The sequence below is a fragment of the Asterias amurensis genome, chromosome 14 (assembly GCF_032118995.1).
Source record: "Asterias amurensis chromosome 14, ASM3211899v1".
Lineage (NCBI taxonomy): Eukaryota > Metazoa > Echinodermata > Asteroidea > Forcipulatida > Asteriidae > Asterias > Asterias amurensis.
In genome coordinates, this window is record NC_092661.1 from 5583945 (window position 1) to 5603711 (window position 19767).

General features: G+C 37.8%; 1 long non-coding RNA gene across 1 annotated transcript in view; it reads left to right on the forward strand.

The window, feature by feature from the left end:
• The first annotated feature begins 1844 nt into the window (after positions 1–1844).
• Positions 1845–19767, forward strand: part of LOC139947028 (uncharacterized) — a 60718-nt gene continuing 42795 nt past the window's right edge. Inside the window, exon 1 of the long non-coding RNA XR_011787306.1 lies at positions 1845–2115. This is a non-coding gene — a long non-coding RNA (uncharacterized lncRNA). The remainder of the gene's footprint in view (positions 2116–19767) is intronic.

Genomic DNA, 19767 nt, shown 5'->3' on the forward strand with positions numbered 1-19767 from the left:
AGCAGTATTGTTGTTGTTTCTATTCATGTTAAATGCAACCAGCTGTTGTTTTGGTTTTTAGACTCTGTAAACAGCAATCATAATTAAAAATGAAATATGCATATGGAAAATATTAATCATCCTCGTCAAAAGTGATCCGGGCTCCTAAAGGAACTGAATCAAGCTCACACGGAAACTGGTTTTTAAATTGGATTTAGCTCCGATTTTGCGTTAGTTTGAAATTGTTGAGGCATGTGGACACAACTTTCTGATAACACTGATCCAGATCTCTGTAAAATGGGACCCGGAACCACATACAATCAAGACCGGTTTCAGATTCGAGTACCCATAAATACTTAGAAGTATCTGTTAAAAAAGACCCGGATGTTTACATAACTGAAACATATAAAAAGTACAGTGCTTTAAAAACAATAATCCATTGGGTTTTAGGCTGCTGCAGTCAAAACAGCGCGCGCAGCAGAGCATTACCTACACCATCACCACCACTTCCATCGCCAGCACTTGTCGAGAAGCTTCGACAACAGCAGTATTCAAAAAAGGAGCCACGTTGAGTGCAAAGCGCTGACACTAGCAGCAACACGACCCCATGCAACAAAACAAAACACAACCAAAAAATCACCAATCGACAGCCCAAACCTCAAAACAGCAGTACCACTAGCTTGTCCAGAATCAGCACCATCACCTGAAACAAACAGTCTGTAGCACTAGTAGTAGCAGTATGCGAACACAATTCTGTTTGATTTACTACTGTACATCAAAATATACATAATGCAACATCACAAAAGAGAAACCACAGTGTTGTAGCAACAATGTTTTTTTTATTGTTTTATCAAAATCATGACATGAGGTTAGAGGTTAGAAACAGAAACAGAAAACACATGTATGTATTATATTCATACTGTTCGCCTCAGTAGTAGCAATATTAAACGGCTGTGATGTCACGACCCAAAGTATGTCAACGTGTAAATCCGAATGCTAATAATAGCCTTCAGACACGCGACACCGCCCCCATGCCCAAAGTGCACGTGCTACGACCCGTTACAGAGATCTCCCGCCACGCGCTGTTGACTGATATGACGTCACGCTGCATTCCATTACAGTGACTAGAGGTTGATCACCATAAGAGATACGGAGAGAGATCTGCCTGTAGATCTAGAGTTAGGATAACATTAGTTGTTTTCTTGCTTGCTTTTTCGTAATTAATATAAAAACATTAACAAATAAAGAAGAAAACGATAGTCGCTTTAAAAGCGCCCTCTGTTGAGAAGCAACATCATGTTTGTTTTTGTTTTTGTTTTTATTTTTTTTTTATTTTTTAACGACCTGCGCATCATGGCATTACCGTTTCCATAATTATACAGCATACACAGAGTGGTGTTTGAATGTATAAGTACTATACCTGTCGTGAAATTGATTGAACTGACACCCAGCATTGTGACGGAAAAAAAAGGGATGGGATACTATCTTAGGTTTGAGAAGAAAAAAAACGAGCGAGGCAAACACACAAGTTGTGTTTATCGGATGCTGTTTATTACATGTCCCTTCAAAAATCCGAAACGAAAATTGACGGGAGAATTCTTAGAAACAATTTCTTCCCCTCGACAAAAAAAAATAGACTGCCGTGCGAGATCGTGAATATTGACTCCGTATGCAAAAACAAAACATGCACTGCACCCCCCCCCCCCCCCCCCCCCCCAACCTTCGCCTCGTTACACAGTCAGCAGTGTGCTGCATGAAGCACGTACACGGGGCTGTACGGAGAGACTGACAGTCGCTAGAAAACACCCGTACAATATTCACATCGCCTCAGTACGCGTTTCGCCACGCTATCAGTTAGATCTACACAGTTTTCAATTATCCCACGTTGTCATCGCGCCACGGTCGTCGTGTTGTCAGTACGAGTAGCATCTACCGTGTAGTTCGGTTGGATTCCACTGTCACATCCCCGTGTGGAGAGCTTGTCAAGCGGCTGTCGCTGACGCAAAGAGCAAAGAACTATCCTACACGATCTTGCCACCACCATGGAAATTTAACTTGGATAATATAAAGCAAACCTCCACACACGGATAGGTTGATATTGCATCAGGAAAACACGGGAAAACTGTAAAATTGAAGGTACGTATGTCTATGTTGTTATGTTAAACGCAACTCAAGTGTAACTTTCCTCAGCCGTGTGCGTTATGATCGTAGATTCCACACTCATGTACAGCTGGCCTGGTTACTCACAATACATGTGTAATATAATGACTGTAAAAGCGATGACAAGTGAAAGTCTGCGTAGCTTCATTGGTAGTGCTGCTATTGACCACACAAAACCTTACTATTAAAAAGAAACACAATAAATAACTCCAATTAATTGCTAGTTTGCATTTTTTTCCCCTTCTCAATAGCCTTTTTGAGGTATGGTGGATACTATAGGAGTGCATGCACTGTTTGGTTTGGGTGTCTACAGAAAATGTACCCAAAACAAATAGTGCCATACAGTTTTGTGTCCTGCACCATAGCTCAAACAATGGTTTATATTATGCAAAGATGATTAGCTCTCTACCTGGCTCTAATTTTATATTATTTGATTTCTCCCATTTAAATAACTGTTCGGATTACGGACAAATAAATTTGTACTTCAATTCACTGATGAGCTTTGGTTACTGATTGACACTTATCTCGGTTGATGTGCGGAGGTTCAGAAAAGTGAAGACAGTTTAACCGGCCGGGTATACAATACAAAAAAAAAAAAAAAAAATCTACGGATTTAAACTATGGGTATTCAAAATTTGTATGCAAAGTGGTCGATAGAAACAACAAACAAAAACAGGAACTAATTGTTGGGAAGTAGAAATTCGAATTATAAAATAATAACTATTAAACTCAAAACAGTTGAATACATAATAATTTGATATGTACATCAAGGTTAGTATAGCTTAGCAAACTTAATTGACCGTAAACAGGTTATACATGTTGATGGGCGCAGACTTTAGATGGTCCACATACTACTTGCAATTGCGGTCATTTAAAGACACTGTACACTGTTGGTAATTTTTCAAAGACCAGTCTGCTCACTTGGTGTATCTCAACTTTATGCACAAAATAACAAACCTGTAAATATTTTAGCTCAATTGGTCGTCAAAGCTGCGAGATAGTAACGGAAGAAAAAACACCCTCGTCACACGAAGTTGTGTGCTTTCAGATGCCTGATTTCGGGCCCTCGAGGTCTCGAAATCAACTCGTGGAAAATTAATACGTCGTTCTCGAAAACTACGTTATAATATAATTCAGAGGGAGCCGTTTCTCACAATGTGTTATACTATCAACAGCTCTCCAATGCTTGTTATTTTTGTTACCAGGTAAGTTTGTATGCTTACAATTGTTTTGAGTAAGTACCAATAGTGTCCACTGTCTTTAACATGAGTCCACTGGCGCTTGAAAAACATTATGTTTTACTCTTTTCGATCGGACTTTTTGGTTGTACATGTTTTATATAACATCTGATAGTTTCTCGTGCATTATATCATTACATTGTTCGTTACCTAAACATTGTGACATTTGTCCATGCATGCAATGCTGACACCTATGAAAACATGCTAAAAGGTCAAGTTGAGCAGTGGACATAATGCACACTGAGCCCAAAACATAGTTGAATCAAGATATGGTGCAATAGTGTTGACGTCACAAACTCTTATTTTAAATTGGGAAGCTCTTATTCGTTAATTGAACATAAAGGTTATGGAGGTGTTCTTGCAAAACATTGATGTGTACTGACATTCCTTTAAGACAATGTAAACAAAATAGTAACGCTAGGTGTGCGTTTCAGCTGTTTTCCATAAAAACCATACACCATTATATGAGCACACTCGGTACCTTCCAGAGTTCCGTACAAACAAATCTCGAGCCCACGACGTTTGCCATTTTAGGCAAAAACATCTTTGGTCTGGAAAGTTAAAGAGAGTATACGGTGCTTATCAACATCGCTGTAAGACGGGTATTAAACCCAACAATAGTCTCTATCCCCTAACTTTACATCAGCTTTTAATTTCGTTGTGTTTAAATATCTAGTTGGTAAACACCGTGAATCAAGTTAAAGGAACACGTTGCCTTGGATCGGTCGAGTTGGTCTTTGAAAAACGTTTGTAACCGTTTTTTATAAAATGCATATGGGTAGAAAGATGTTGTAAAAGTAGAATACAATGATCCACACAAACATGCCTCGAAATTGCGTGGTTTTCCTTTTACCTCGTCGACTAACACGTCGGCCTTTTATGGGAGTCAAAATTTTGACTCCCATAAATGGCCGACCATGTTAGTTCGCACAGTAGAAGGAAAACCACGCAATTTCGAGGCAAACTTGTGTGGATCATTGTATGCTACTTTTAAAACATCTTTCCAACCATATGCATTATATAAAAAACGGTTACAGGGCTTTTGTTTTGACCAACTCGTCCGATCCAAGGCAACGTGTTCCTTTAAGAGCATCAGTTTAGTACGTCACAATGCTACCATGCACGCTATACGTACTCGTAGACTTCTCAATACCATTATTCGTTTGAAACGTACCCAGCATCAAAGTTTAAAAATAATGCACAATTATGCCTCAGCCCTTCAAATATATCTCAGCGCGATCTGCCGTCGATTTCACAAAGAGTTGTAGTTAGGACGAGTAACCCGTCTTAACTTAGGATTAATCTTAAGGTCTGCATGCTACAGTGCAGGGTTGGGACTCGTCCTAAGTCCTAAGATTAGTCTCAAGTTAGGAAGAGTTTTGTGAAATCGACGGCTGGTTTTGAAAAAGAAAAAATGTCTGTACTAGACAGAGGCACATAGGCCTAATGTAGGCATTCTCCCAATGAACACAGTACAGATGGGTAATAATGTGTATCTGCTACAAGTGAAGCTTGTGTGTTAAAAATAACAGCCTACTTGCAATGAAGTTGACCTTGATTCATTTTGTAAACTAATTTGCCTTGTGCAAGTAGACACATTATCTTCCAGTTGTCTGCATGTATTCAATGTAAAATGATTAAACTCGTATTACGTTAGTTACTCATGTTATAGTCAAACCTGTCCACTTCATATTCCGGGAAAGACTAAAGATAGCGTTAAACATATTATTGCACAAGCATTGTCCATGTTGGTTAGATTTAGTTTTATATTTATTTAAAATCACATTATGTTTATTATTTTTCTTGCGAGATAATGCTGCTAACGAGTTAACGTTGTGCCACCACTGCACCGATGCGTCATCATACATAGCTAAGGCTCATCGCCAGTGATCTCTATAATGCCGACCGAGACATCAGGGCAATTCATGCACTAGAGACTTGGGTTTTAAAGGAGACCTGCCGCGGTGTCTCGGGACATGTTATAACACCGTCTTCAACAATAAATAATGATAGAAAAACATGTTTGTTCAACACTATCGGTATTCGGTAGTGGCTCTCAGCTTTATCTTGTCGGTACAACTTAAAAAATAATGACGACTAATAAATCAAACAAGTTCAATGTAGCTTCCTCCTACACATGACAAACGGAAGTTTTAAAACACTACCCAGGTGTGGTCACTTGAATACAATAAACACCTCCCTTAAAACCAAATGAGAAATCAACATTAAGATAATATTTGTGTTAAAATAGCACTAACGTAGTGTTGGTAAAAACTAATTTTTAACAACATGTGTATAGCGTAATATTAAATACCATTACTTTCTTGTTTTTGCAAAAAGCGATAAATTACACATGTCAGACTCTTCGATAACACGTTAACCGTTTGCCTTATAATGCAATGACGTCATCACGCTGCCATCTTATAGTTTAAATAAAACATTTAAAAAGTGCAGCCACTATAGCGGCAATGGACCAATGGGCAATATTCATTTGACCTCTAGCGAGGGCGCCCTACTCGGGAGACGACATGTGCCTAAGATACAATGTGTGCGTCTCTCGAATTCAATTTAAAGTATCGTAAAATAAAATATGAGTATTGCAGGAAACATAGTGAAAAGCACCGGGCATTGTTGGTAATTACTCAAAATAATTGTAAAGCATATATACTTACTTGGTAACAAGCAATGGAGAGCTGGTGATAACACATTGTAAGAAACAGCTCCTGAAGTAACGTATAGTCTCGCGAAAGGAGTACATTTTCACTGAAACAGTTGAGTTTGATTTTGTGATCTCAGAATTAGACTTTGAGGTCCTGAAATCAAGCATCTGAAACCCACTTCGAGTGACAAGTGATCCAAAGCGTTTATTGATCACCTTGTCGAAGTGTCGATATCAAGAGATATTGATCTTAAAACAAAGGGTAATTGGAGTGATTGACTCGATGTCTCATAGCCTGGTAGTTACCTCAATACCCTAGCCTGGCCTTTACCCCCGTACACGGACTTGTAGCTTTCATTCTGATCGAATCATCGACCCCGTGGATCAAGAAAACTCGGGAGTACCTTGAAGTGACGAGTTGGTTATAATAGACAATAAGAGTTTGTTGGGACTTCAGTCGCCACTCCCAAACTAATTTGCTCATTCTGGTCAGCATGGCAGAATCAAAACAACAGTTTGTACAACAGTCTGTATTAAAGGCACTGGACATCTTTGGTAGTTGCCAAAGACCAGTCTTATTAATAATTGGTGTACATCAACATGTATGCACAAAATAACAAACATGTGAGAATTTGAACTCAATTGGTCGTCAAAGCTGCGAGATAATGGGGAAAAATACCCTCGTCACACGAAGTTGTATGCTTTCAGATGCTTGATTGCTGGACTTTAAAATAACATTCTGAGTTCTCGAAATAAACTTCAAACACCAAAGTGGAAAAAAATACTTTTCGAAAACTACGTTCCTCTAGACGGAGCCGTTTCTCACAATCTTGTTTAATATCAATAGCAACTATTTTGAGTACTCACCAATAATGCATAGTGCCTTTATTGTTGTTATTAATAACAGCTTTAAAATTATTATGATAACTAATAACTAGATTGTTGTATGAGGACTAAAGACACGACGCCTTTAAAACCATCCTCATCCAATGGGGGAATGCTGTTCAAAAGGACTGCTCAATATATTTATAGACACGCCAGCTATACGAGGTTGTCAATTTTTAATTGTCAATGATTTACGCGACTGACGGAGTTACGCAAATGCTAGGGCATGATTCCATCGTCATACCACAGCACTGGTGCATGTGTTGTATACGATGTGGAAGCTGCATAGGTCACCGTGCCCTTAAGATGAAGTACATCATCGTACAAGAGATGAAACTATAAGTAAACAAAACAAGCTTTTCTTGGAAATGTTGGTTACAGTACTCCGAACAGAATTACTGCATCGCAGTAGAGAAGGTTTGGTTTAATTAGAAGTTGCTGCAGCAGTCAGTCACTGCCACAGTGGACAATCCCTTCTCTTTAAATCCACCGGACACTAATGGTAATTGTCAAAGACCAGTCTTCTAACTTGCTGTATCTCAACATATGCGTAAAATAACAAACCTGTAAAAGTTTGAGCTCAATCGGGCATCGATGTTGCGAGATAATAATGAGAGAAAAAACACTATTGCCACACTTAGTTGTGTGCGTTCAGACGCTTGATTTCGAGACTTCAAATTATAAATCTGAGGTCTCGAAATCAAGTTCGTGGAAAATCTAAAATCTACTCCACTTCAGAGGAAGCAGTTTCTCACAAAGTTTTTGCCTCTCCCCATTACTCATTACCAAGTAAGGTTTTATACTCACAAATATTTATAGTAATTACCCATAGTGTCCACTGCCTTTAAGATAGTACTGGATCATGTAACATGCAATGCACACAACATCTCATCACAATAGAGGTTAAAGATACTGCCATCCCACAAACACTTACCAATTGGTAACAAGCAATGTTGAGCTGTTGATAGTTTTAATTGGTTTCTAAGACAGATAAATCGTTCTACTCAATAGTAAAAACCCACATCTTTGTACAACAATGGTGTTGTTTTTCTGTCTGTATTCCCTCGCAACTTCAAAGACCAAGTAGGTCCGAATGTGCACATGTTTGTCATTTTATGCATTGTTGGGCAGCAAACACCGAGTGAGAATATGGGCTCTGATAATTACCAAAAGTGTCCCATGCCTCATTTTTGTTTGTTTTAGGGACACAATTGTCGCAACCAGGAGTTACTCTTGAAGGTTTGGTACTGCATTACGAAAACCGTGTAGAACAAGAACTTTTTGGTAACCGGCAATGGAGCTTTCATTTCCCGTGTCTTAGAAAGAATACATTATTCCTTTAAAGTGTGAAGCCTAGAATAGACACCTCTAGAGTATCACTTTCTTACGCGGCATTGACCTTTAACAAACCGGGGTCCAAAGAGGGAAATAGTCTGGTATCCAACCCATCCAGGAATCGTAATGCGTGCATCGTCGCACGCCGAACCATACACCGATTTAGCGGCACCATGCCAGAGGCGTTACAGTAATTGAGACGGCTGCCTGTTTCGATGTGTTGACAAAATAAGCTACTCTCAATTCTTACTGTATATTCTAGTCCCAACACAATGTGTAAGGCACGTAAAGACACTGGACACCTTTGGTTATTTCCATAGACTGTTTTCTTACTTTGTGTATATCAATAATATGCACACAACAAAAACAAAATGTGCAAATTTGAACTGAACTGGTCGTCGAATAATAATGGAAGAAAAAACACCCTTGTCACACAAAGTTGTGTGCTTTCAGATGCTTGATTTCGAGACCTCGAAATCAAATAATTAGGTCTGGCAATCAATTCAAATGTTTTTATGAGAAATATCTTCTTTCTCAAAAAAACGACAATACTTCAGAGGGAGCCGTTTCTCACAATGTTTTATACTATCAACATCTCTCCATTGATCGCTAACGATTTTTGTATGCTGATAATTGTTTTGAGCAATTACCAATAGTGTCTAGTGCCTTTCATGTAAAGTCAAAGTGACCAAAAGGAAATGACTTTAATGACGTCACGGTTGTCTTCTCCCATTCCAAGCCGCTGAACTTGAAACTGTTCTGAAAATAGATCCCTGTCACGGATCACTGCTGAAGCTGTATTTGCTTATACATCGAAGCTACCAACAACGATAGCATGGTAAAGGTCACATACATATTGTATATACAGTTATTATACACTGATACAAAAGTAAACGATGATACTTTAGCTATCCAATGTTATACTTGACTGACTTGACGAGGCATCACTCATCACCCATCCATGGTTTGGATATTTGTACACGCAATATCAAGCTTGCGTGACATCGTCGGTGCGATATACAATTGTGTAGGTGAAGTTCGGTAAAACCTCGAGGCAATCTGCAGAAAGCGGGTTTTGGTTAAGAAGTTTGTTAAAATCATTACCAACACACTATTGTTACTTTGCCCACAACAGCTGCACATCCATGTGACATCGAAAGAAAAATGTGGTTCTTCAGGAAAACCCGAGTGAGATGTGTGGCTCGGAGCTTAGTGTGGCATCTGCCCGGAGTTTCAGGAGTCTCGGGTTCAGATCACAATGAGGACAACTTTTATTGTTCTCTCATCCCATGTTGGAATATTTCCTCGTTAATGTCGATGGAAGTAAATATTATTTTATACAGATTAACATTAAATAACAACATTGTTTGACTAAGAAAACACTGTGATATTTATTTAAAGCAGACAAATGTCAACTTCACAGGTGAACGAATTTCTAATGATTACCAAGTTACCAGAAAAACAAATATATTTTTTTCGTGACCGTTTCTTTCTGACATTTGCTGAGACATAAGAAAAACAATCACAACGGGCAATTAAATTGTACGGTAGGCAGCCCACGAAAAAAAAGACAAGGTTAGTATAAATATAATTTAACACCCGGTTGTAATGAGGGTTTCTGTTTTATATGGTGCTCAGGAAATCATCAACAAATGAAAACACGTCCAATACGTTTTAACGAGACAATCGTCCTCGAGTATCTTTAACAATGATATGGCGTACATTCTTTATTAATAGTATTTTTTTTTCAACAACAATTTGCTTTCATTATTCAGAGATACCTGTCAATGCATATCCAAACACTCTCTCAGTCATACAAAACAATGCGAAACACGAACAGAGCTCAATGAAAGGCTGTCGAAAAACGGTTAAGTTTTACATAATTTCTTACTTTATTATGCCTTTAAAAATATATATATTTAAAACAAAAATGACTGGAAATAAAAGAGTAATGACTCGTTCTTAAACTGCCGTTTAAAACCGGCAGGGTCGTGGCCGTTCGACACAGGCCTGATCCGAAGGCGAGGGCCTTTATCGCACGGCCACAACCCTGCCGGTTTTAAACGGCAGTTTAAGAACGAGTCGATACCCTTGGTTTCCCTTAATAAATAATATATGAATTAAGTGCAAAACGCAAAATAACTGGTGTCACTCGCACCTTCGAAGACTTACCCCTATAAAGAAAATTTTTGCATCAGTAATTTTATAATTGAATAGATCCTCATAAATATATTATTGTTGTCATTTTTACTTTATAATACAATAATATGCTGAATGCGGTTATTTACTTACTGTATGCACAACATGTGCGCATCCCTACGTGTGAAGTCCGGATGTAACATTGGCCTATGGTTTGTGCGGTTTGTTTTTCTTCCAACATTCATCGTACTCTGCCCTCTCTTCTCCCCTCGTTAGAATGAGGCCAATCAATGCATGCCCTCATAACCCCAAATAACACATGCTTTGCTTGACCAGGGTTCAATTCAACTCAATTAGAGCAAACACACCTTTTACCCCATGGGATCTCCTAGTCTATTTTAGGCTAGGGTAGTCTCAACATACCATCTGCATATCAAGGGATTTGTAATCGTGATGGTTCATTCATGAATGATCCGTTGCATCAAACTATGACCTTTGACACACACACTATTATAAACAAGAGCAGCTAAAAGTCGTGTCTTTGCATTGACCCATTTCGTACAGGTTTTTGCCTATTTCGACGAAATGTTATGTGTTATTATTTTTTTTTCACGAAGCTCATGCTAAATGTTTTTTTTTTATTATTATTTATTTTTTTTCGTTTGTGTTGCTTTCTTAATTTGTTTAGAATATAAATGCCATGGTGTTCATTAGTGTGGCTGGACATTAAGTTGTTGTTTTACTAGGAATTTTTAACGTAAGATTTGTATGTTGCTTACGGTGAATCGTGTTTATCTAAGCTATATACTTTTATTATGGTGCACCATAATGACTAAAACACATGTCAAGTTTCATGTATTATAAACGAGGCCCAGGGGGTTAGTCCCACTACTTTGGGTTATCTACTCTGTATATGAAATAGATATTTGCCAGGCAACATAACACACTGGAAACATACTATGATTTAATATTTCAAGGTTGTTTTTGGCAGTCTAATAGACATCGTGTTTCTGCTTAACATCAATGCTTTCGGATCGTTTAGTCTGTGTCTTGTGGCTGTTATTGTTGTTGTTGCTGTTGCTGTCGCTGTCAATGTCGCCGTCACTGTCGCCGTTTCCATTGCCGCCGTCGTGGTCGTCGTTGTTGTCATTGTTGATGTTGTTTTCATTGTTTTTGCTGTTCTTTTAGTGTTGTTTTGTTTTACAAACAATTGGAAAATGTTAAAAGTGTTTCAACCAAACTATTAGCAATACATGGATATAAATATAACTACGATGATGAAGTTTGTACAAATAATTCACATCAACTAACATCACACAAAAGCACTATTAATTCTCTGAGGCACAAATCTTGATGAAAGTCGTAACTTAAGTCAGCCCATGAAGCCCACAAGACGAGAAAATTAGCTGTCAACTTCAACTTAGCACAGTAAGAGTGTGCTCCTTATTACCCATGTCTTGAATCAGTGCATGACGTCTAGCTGCTCATCTCTTGAGACTGTATCATCATGAAATATACACGCCATGTATCGATGTCGATCAAGCACACTCGGTTATTTATGCACTGTACACATAGGCAATGAAGGCTCGCATACAGTTTCGAATTAGATGTGAGGTTTGTGAGGCACTGGACACTATTATAGTAATTTCACAAAAATATTTGTTTGCAAAATAACTTTGAGAGATGTTGATCATTAACGGTTGCATGGCTTCCGACTGGCACCCCGAACAAAGATATTAACAAAGTAGGGTTAGCACCACCATAGGGACAGATAGCTCAGTTGGTAGAGCGCCGACGTTTATCCGGAGGTCGTTGGTTAGAATCACACTCTAGTTATTTCTTGTGTTCAATTCCAGCAATCAGTTTATAACATTGTGAGAAACAGCTCCCTCTGAGGTAACGTAGTTTTTTTAGAAAGAGGTCATTTCTAACTCACATATTAAAATACGCGGAGCCTGAAACATTCATACTAGACCTCTGAAAGCATACACACAAATTTGTGCAACCAATGGATTTTTCGTTCACTATTCTACAATGTTTTAATGAGTATTTATAGTTTATGCATGGCATGGCATACACCAAGTGAGAATACACGTATTTGACATTTAACGAAGGCATACGATACGCAGCCAGTGGACACTATTGGTAATTACTCAAAATAATTATTAGCGTAAAACCTTTCTTTGTGACGAGTAAGGGGGAGAGGTTGATGGTATAAAACATTGTGAGAAACGGCTCCCTCTGAAGTGACATAGTTCTCGAGAAAGAAGTAATTTTCCACGAATTTGATTTCTAAACGCACACAACTTCGTGTGACAGTGGTATTTTTTCTTTCATTCTTATCCTGCAAGTTCGATGACCGATTGAGCTCAAATTTTCACAGGTTTGTTATTTTATGCATATGTTGAGACACACCAACTGTGAAGACTAGGCTTTGACAATTACCAAATAGTGTCCATTGCCTTTAAAGCCATTATACACTTTCGGTAAACAGTATTGTCCAAGTCCCACACTTCGTGTATCACAACTTATATATAAAATAACAATCCTGTCGAAATTTAGGCTCAATCAGACATCGGAGTCGGGAGAAAATAACGGGAAAACCCACTCCTGTTTTCGCGCGTTTCGCCGTGTCATGACATGTGTAATCCGTAATTCTCGTTAACGAGAATTTATATTGTTTTACCGTTTTCTCAAAAAGTAAAGCATTTCATGGACTAATATTTCGAGAGAAGTCTTTCACCATTACCTTCTGTAAACCCTGTAAATTATTTGTAAATCTGTGAACTTTTTTCTTTTTTCTGTACCGAAAGGGTCCAATGGCTTTAAACATAAAGATAAACTACCCTATTCATTTTTGTTTTTTAAATAATTATATTTATATTTAATAGTCCAGTTATATTTAAGTGCACGTGAAGCCCATTCATTTGATTACCGTCTGCAATACATGTATTACCGTAATATCGAAACCAGTTATTATTTGTTTTAATATTTTAAATTTTATTTATTGACGGTTTGCATCGGTACCAGACATTTAAACGATAACACTGCAATTATGCTGGTATTGCGAAGTGCTCTCCTATTTGAAGCCGCTCTCATTGTAGAACAGTCAAAATAAATAAATTGATATGTTTGTTGCTGACCACGAAAGATAGGCACAACGCCATGATACGGTTTGCATCATAATTAAAGGAACACGTCGCATTGGATAGGACGAGTTGGTCTATAAAAAAGCGTTTGTGGCCGTTTTTTATAAAATGCATATGGTTGGAAAGATGTTTTCAAAGTAGAATATAATGATCCGCACAAATTTGGCTCGAAGTTGCATGGTTTTCATTCTACTGTGCGAACTAACACGGTCGGCCATTTATGGGAGTCAAATATTTGACTCCCATAAACGGCCGACCTAGTGTTAGTCGACGAGGTAAAAGGAAAACCGTGCAACTTCGAGGTTTGTTTGTGTGGATCATTGCATTCTACATCATCTTTCTACTCATATGCATTTTATAACATATGGTTACAAACGCTTTTCAAAGACAAACTCGACCGATCCAAGGCAACGTGTTCCTTTAAGAACTACGATTCGTTGTACAAAAACATATTAAATCGGAACCAACGTTGAAATCAATGGTTCTTTTCAGCTTACTCTATGTTTTCAGAACGCACCCCAACTCATTTAGAGATAGTCATTACATGGTGTTACCACAAACATTGCTATATCGTATTTCCATCATGCAAAGTTCCAAATCCTACTTAACAAACAATTTCAAATAACACATACACAAAACCACAACACCTTTACACAAGCCCTTGTTAATTGCACTGCATCCTCTATTCAACAATGTCTTGTTTATTTCGGGTAGATCGATCGTAACCTTCAGTAAATCGAATCCGTGTCGATTGCACGTGTTTACAGGCGACGTCTGTTACTCGCTTTGCGATTGTAATCCGTCGACGTCCGAGTTCACCTTTAGTGATGGTTTTAAATAATGATATAATGAAAATACTGATGTTTATCATGAATTGTCCGTTGTTGCCTCTCATGCAGATGCAAACATATACTGACAGTTTCAACAATACGTATACCAGAGATTGATGGATTGATTGATTGACTGATGTCGAACTTGTTGTCATTATTCATTCGCTTTTTTATGTGTGTGCATTTGTGTAATGTTAATGTTTCGTTTGTGTATATTATGTGTTGTATAATATACCATTTATAATGTGTAGGCTTGTTAAGCTATTTTATTTATTATTATTCTTCGGGGGGGGGGGGGGACTAGGTGTCTGCTCTTCTTCTTCTTCTGGGACAACTATGTTTTGACTTGAAACAAAACAAAGGGCATCATTCATTGCAATACCCGAAATTTCCACCGTGTGTTTCAAATCCCCATCTTCTTTTGTGTTTATTATTCAACTAATTATATTGCGTGCATAAAAAACCAACACGCTCTAGCCGTGAACATCACTACAAATACGAATTCCAACCGAATGACCAGGAGAGAAGGCAGGCGGATCTGCACTGTTAATCCATGGTGGTAACGACGACAATGACATACGGCATGTACGTAAAGTTGACATCGATACACCCTAGTACACTAACAGTTGTCATTCCACGTTCCGTCAAAGCATATATTAATACAGAAGCTAATTTGCGAATTGCAGGTAAGGTCATGTCACATGAGGAAATGCTAACTCACTCAAGCAATCTATACTCTCATTCATATTTCAGTTCGCTCCAGTGTATTTCTAATAATAGTAAGTTACAGCTATATATAGTTGTGCTGTTGGAGTTTATTTGTGCATGCACTGCAGTTAGCCGCCTTCAAAATTCATGTAAACTGCTTTAAAAATCGAGAAATGCCCTAATAATACTCAAATCTGTAATTCATATTTGCAATTACGAAGGTACAGCGCTTTAGGAAATTATGGGTAATTTTGACCTATGTTGGGGTTAATTGGACACCAATTCCGATTCACACCGACCCATAATCGGGTCAGGTCCAACTTGACTCTGAGTCCGGGTCAATTCTGGTCCGGCTACCACATAGATCACAAAGGCCTAGAGAAATGTGAAAGATTTTCAAAACTGTTAACGTGTTAATACCACAAACTACGGAACTCCAGAAGTGTCAAATTAATCGCATTACAAGATAATGGCTCCTTGCTGCCGTGTGAGTACACTTGTAATGATGATCTCATTGAGACTTATTGATCCTAAACAGAACCACTTACCATGATAACAAGGACACTTCCTGAAAAAGGCCACTTGTCATCTAAGTATAACGTTTTGGTGAGGTAATTGATGATGATCCTCTTTCTTCATTTCCTTAAAGGCACTGGACACTATCGGTAATTACTAACAATTTGTTAGCATACAAACTCACTGTTTAACGAACAATGCAGAGCTGTTGTTGCTTTAAAACATTGTGAGACACGCTAAAACATTTGAATTTATTTCGGGACTTCAGCTGTAGTTTCTAACTGAAACATATGAAAGCACACCAATTCGTGCGACAAGGGTGTTTTGTTCTCCCATTACTCTCTCGCAACTTCGACGACCAATTGAGTTCACATGTATGTTTTTGTATGCATATGCTGAGATACACCATGCGAGAAGTCTGGTCTTTGACGACTTTAAGTCATCTTGAAGTGATATTGTTACAATGACAAATTGACATGTACACGCTTCAGTAGTCCTAGTCAATGAAGCAAATTATATTGTAAAATATATGTCACTCATGAAGCTCCGTATAGAAAGAGTTCACTAACCTAGTTATTATATAAGTGTCATCCCATCCATTCTTGTCGATGTAATGACGTACTGCATACATCAAACACTAGCATGAATATTCATGAGGCAATACTACAGGTTGACAGGCGCCGACTCGTTGAAGGGTGTACCCCAGGGATATGCTTAATTGGTCACTGCAGTATTTCTCAGGAATATTATAAATATTCATAAGGCAGTTGACAATATAAAACGCAATTCTAAGTTGTAAACCAGTTGTCGCACATGACTTAAAGACACATTGGTAGTTGTCAAAGACTAGCCTTCACAGTTGGTGTATCTCAACACAAGCATAAAATAACAAACCTGTGAAAATTTGAGCTCAGTCGGTCGTCGTAGTTGCGAGAGATAATAAAGAAAGGAAAATAAAACACCCATATCACACGAAGTTGTGTGCTTCCAGATGCTTGTCGAGACTTCAAATTCTTAATCTGAGGTCTCGAAATCAAAACGTGGAAACTATTTCTTTCTCGAAAACTACATTACTGCAGAGGGAGCTGTTTCTCACAATGTTTTATACTATCAACCTCTCCCCATTACTCATTGCCAAAACGGTGTTTGTGCAATTTTGGTAAATACCATTGAGTGTCCATTGCCTTTAAATAATGCATGTGAAACGGTACTTCTGTTTGTATATTATTTGTTGATGTACATCATATTCGTAGTGTAGCCTTTACGCTAACTGCGCCAACATTTTACAAATTGCGGGTTTAACCTTTACCAGAATTATTTATGCAATTCTGCGGGCATTCTGGAGGGAACAAAAAAACACATCAATCAAAATGACAATCTAAGTTTTTTTGATTTAATGTGGCACATGTAGAAATGATAGGACATTTTGGTAGGACAAAAACATATAATTATGACAAAGCAAAACGTACAACATAATAACATTATTGTAATTAACATAAGCCTATTTTACATGGAATACAATAAAACAAATTACTAAAGAAAACTTTGTTTTAATAGGTCTTTCTGAGGTATGGCGTTGTGATGTTTCCTTTGGGTGTATACACACATTTCATTAAATTGTAAAGTGTTGTAGTATTGTGTCCGCCATATCCCAACAAGTTTTTTATAACATTGGTTCTGCTACAGTTTGATGCAATTTAAACCCCCCAAAATGTCATGCATTCTGCTATCCTTGATTCATTAATCAACAACCAAGAGTTCAGGCTTAAAATCTAGAAATCTCTCAATAATAATTGTATCACATAACTAAAGGTTACCCTGTCCCCATTTTAGTTTGGATGGTTATATGAGGTACACGGGAAAAGGGAAGATACAACATCAGGCATGTGTGCCATTTACGGTGACTTTTCCTGACATTTCATACAATTCTACAAAGGTATACATTATGCTTTAGAAAGGCATTTGCAAGTACGGCGAAACTATAAGTACAAAATTAATGAGATATATAACCTATCTGCTGATTGTGGCTTATCATTTAACTGAGAAGGTTGGAGTAGAGGCATGAGGTATATCAATTATACTGGGAAATAGATCATGCGACCTGGTATTTAAAAATCTTGAAAACTCTCAACAAATAATTGTGTCAACTTTAGGTTACCCTATCCCCGTTGAGGTTTAGGAAAGTATATGAGGTACAAGGGAAAAAGATTAAGATAGCAAAAAAAAAACAGTCAATGTGTCTTTTAGAATTACTTTTCCTGACCTATCTAACAATTTAACGGTGGTATACATTATATACGCATGCTTTAAAAAGCCATTTGCAAGTACTGCGAAACTATACAAAATGAATGAGTCTTATTGGCTATATGCTGCTTGTGACTTCCATTTGATCGAGATGGTTGGTGTAGAGGAAAGAGGGAAAATCCAGGGCAGTGTGAATTCACACTGATATCCTTTGAAGAATTCATAATGACGATTAAGCTGTGCATTGACATCGCGACCCAATTATACTGATGGGAAAGAGATCATGCGACCTATTTACTACATTCTGTTTTTATCTTACGTTTTTTTTTCTATTCAAACTGTCCATGGCTCCGGGCTGTCTTGAGGTTGTGCACGACCCTTGCTTTTGAAGGTTCGGTAAAGCATCTCGGGGTGATGAAGGAGTTGCTGGAGAAGGGTTTAGCGCGGGAAATTAATCCCTATGTAAAAATTAATTTGTCAACTTTTTGTTATATAATCGGAAATAGGTGCCAAATCTGGATTTAAGTAAAAAGGGTGTCCACACTCTATTTAATGTACATGCCATTTCTATAACTTAATGTTGGTCGATCTCCTAATTTCTGGAAAAATTGTATGTGTTTGGCTACATCAATAATGTTGTTATCTACAACAAAATAAAGAAGGAAGGTCCTCGACCTCTAAGCCACGTGGATGCAATTCCAATTTGAAGTTGTGACGCTTTGGAGGGGGGGGGGGGGGTTACACGCAATGTAATACTCGATCATAGAGTACTTTTCTGTGTTTGCTTTTTCTGCTTTTCCCCCTTCTTGTCTTTATGCTGTGGTTGAGTTATCTCCAAACTTTCGTTTGGGAGGGGGAACCCCCACATGTATGTTTCACTAAAACTTACGGTCGAATGTGCAAAGAGATGCAATCGACAACCACATAAACAGTCTCAATGCTTCATAGAATAACATATGTTTTACAATTAAATTGCCTACTTTTTTTGGTCAAAGTTACCATAATCACCGAGTAGGCATAGGTGCCCTGAAGTAAAAGTACGAACATGCACACGTCTGTTTTTGTTTAAGCTCAAGGTAAACATACTGTAAAACAAAACTGTATACAGTATACAAATTTTGTTTCGAATACTTGGTAGTTATTATTTTGTGTTAAACAAGTTGATGTAATAATTCATAATCTTCCAGAAAATATTGATTATCGTTTGCTATCTTACAAGACGCTACAATAGAGGCGCCAACCATAGTTAAACTATGAGTCCCAAAGCCCGCAACTTTAGGCGCCAATAGCGACGAGATTGCATGTGTACTTCAAGAAGAAGCATTGCTTGTCACGTCCTAGTTATTTTGGCTTAGTAATGAGGTGCCTGTTGACTGCGAGATTATAATGGAGGCTGCGTGATTTGGGACTCTGTAATCGGATTGTGGGAATTGCCTAGGAATAATCCTCAGCACCCTGGATGAGCCTAGCAATGCTTAAAATGGTTTAAACGGTCAATGTTTGACTGTGAGGTCTGACAATATAGGCACACCTTTTGTTCCATGATATTTTACGTGCTGCAGTTGTGTTTTGTTGTTTTGCATTTTTATTTTATTTTTGGCTGCTTCTGTTTTTTTATTTGTTTTATTGTTGCCTTATAATTGTTGTTGTTGTCTGTATTTGCTGTTGTTAACTGTTGTTGTCGTCGTCGTTATTTTGTGTTGCTTCATCTAAGAAAATGCCAATGTTGTATTGTTCGTGTTCGTAGTCGTTCATGAAGGGAAACCACAAACATGATTTCTGCTTAAAACATTTGTAACCATTGTATGAATTTTCGTTACAACAATAAAAATGCACTGTAATTTTTTTTTTTTTTTTTTTTTTTTGCGCATTAATTTTTTTGTTTATTACTGTTTCGCAACTTAAAGAGTGTGAGGTGTTTAAAC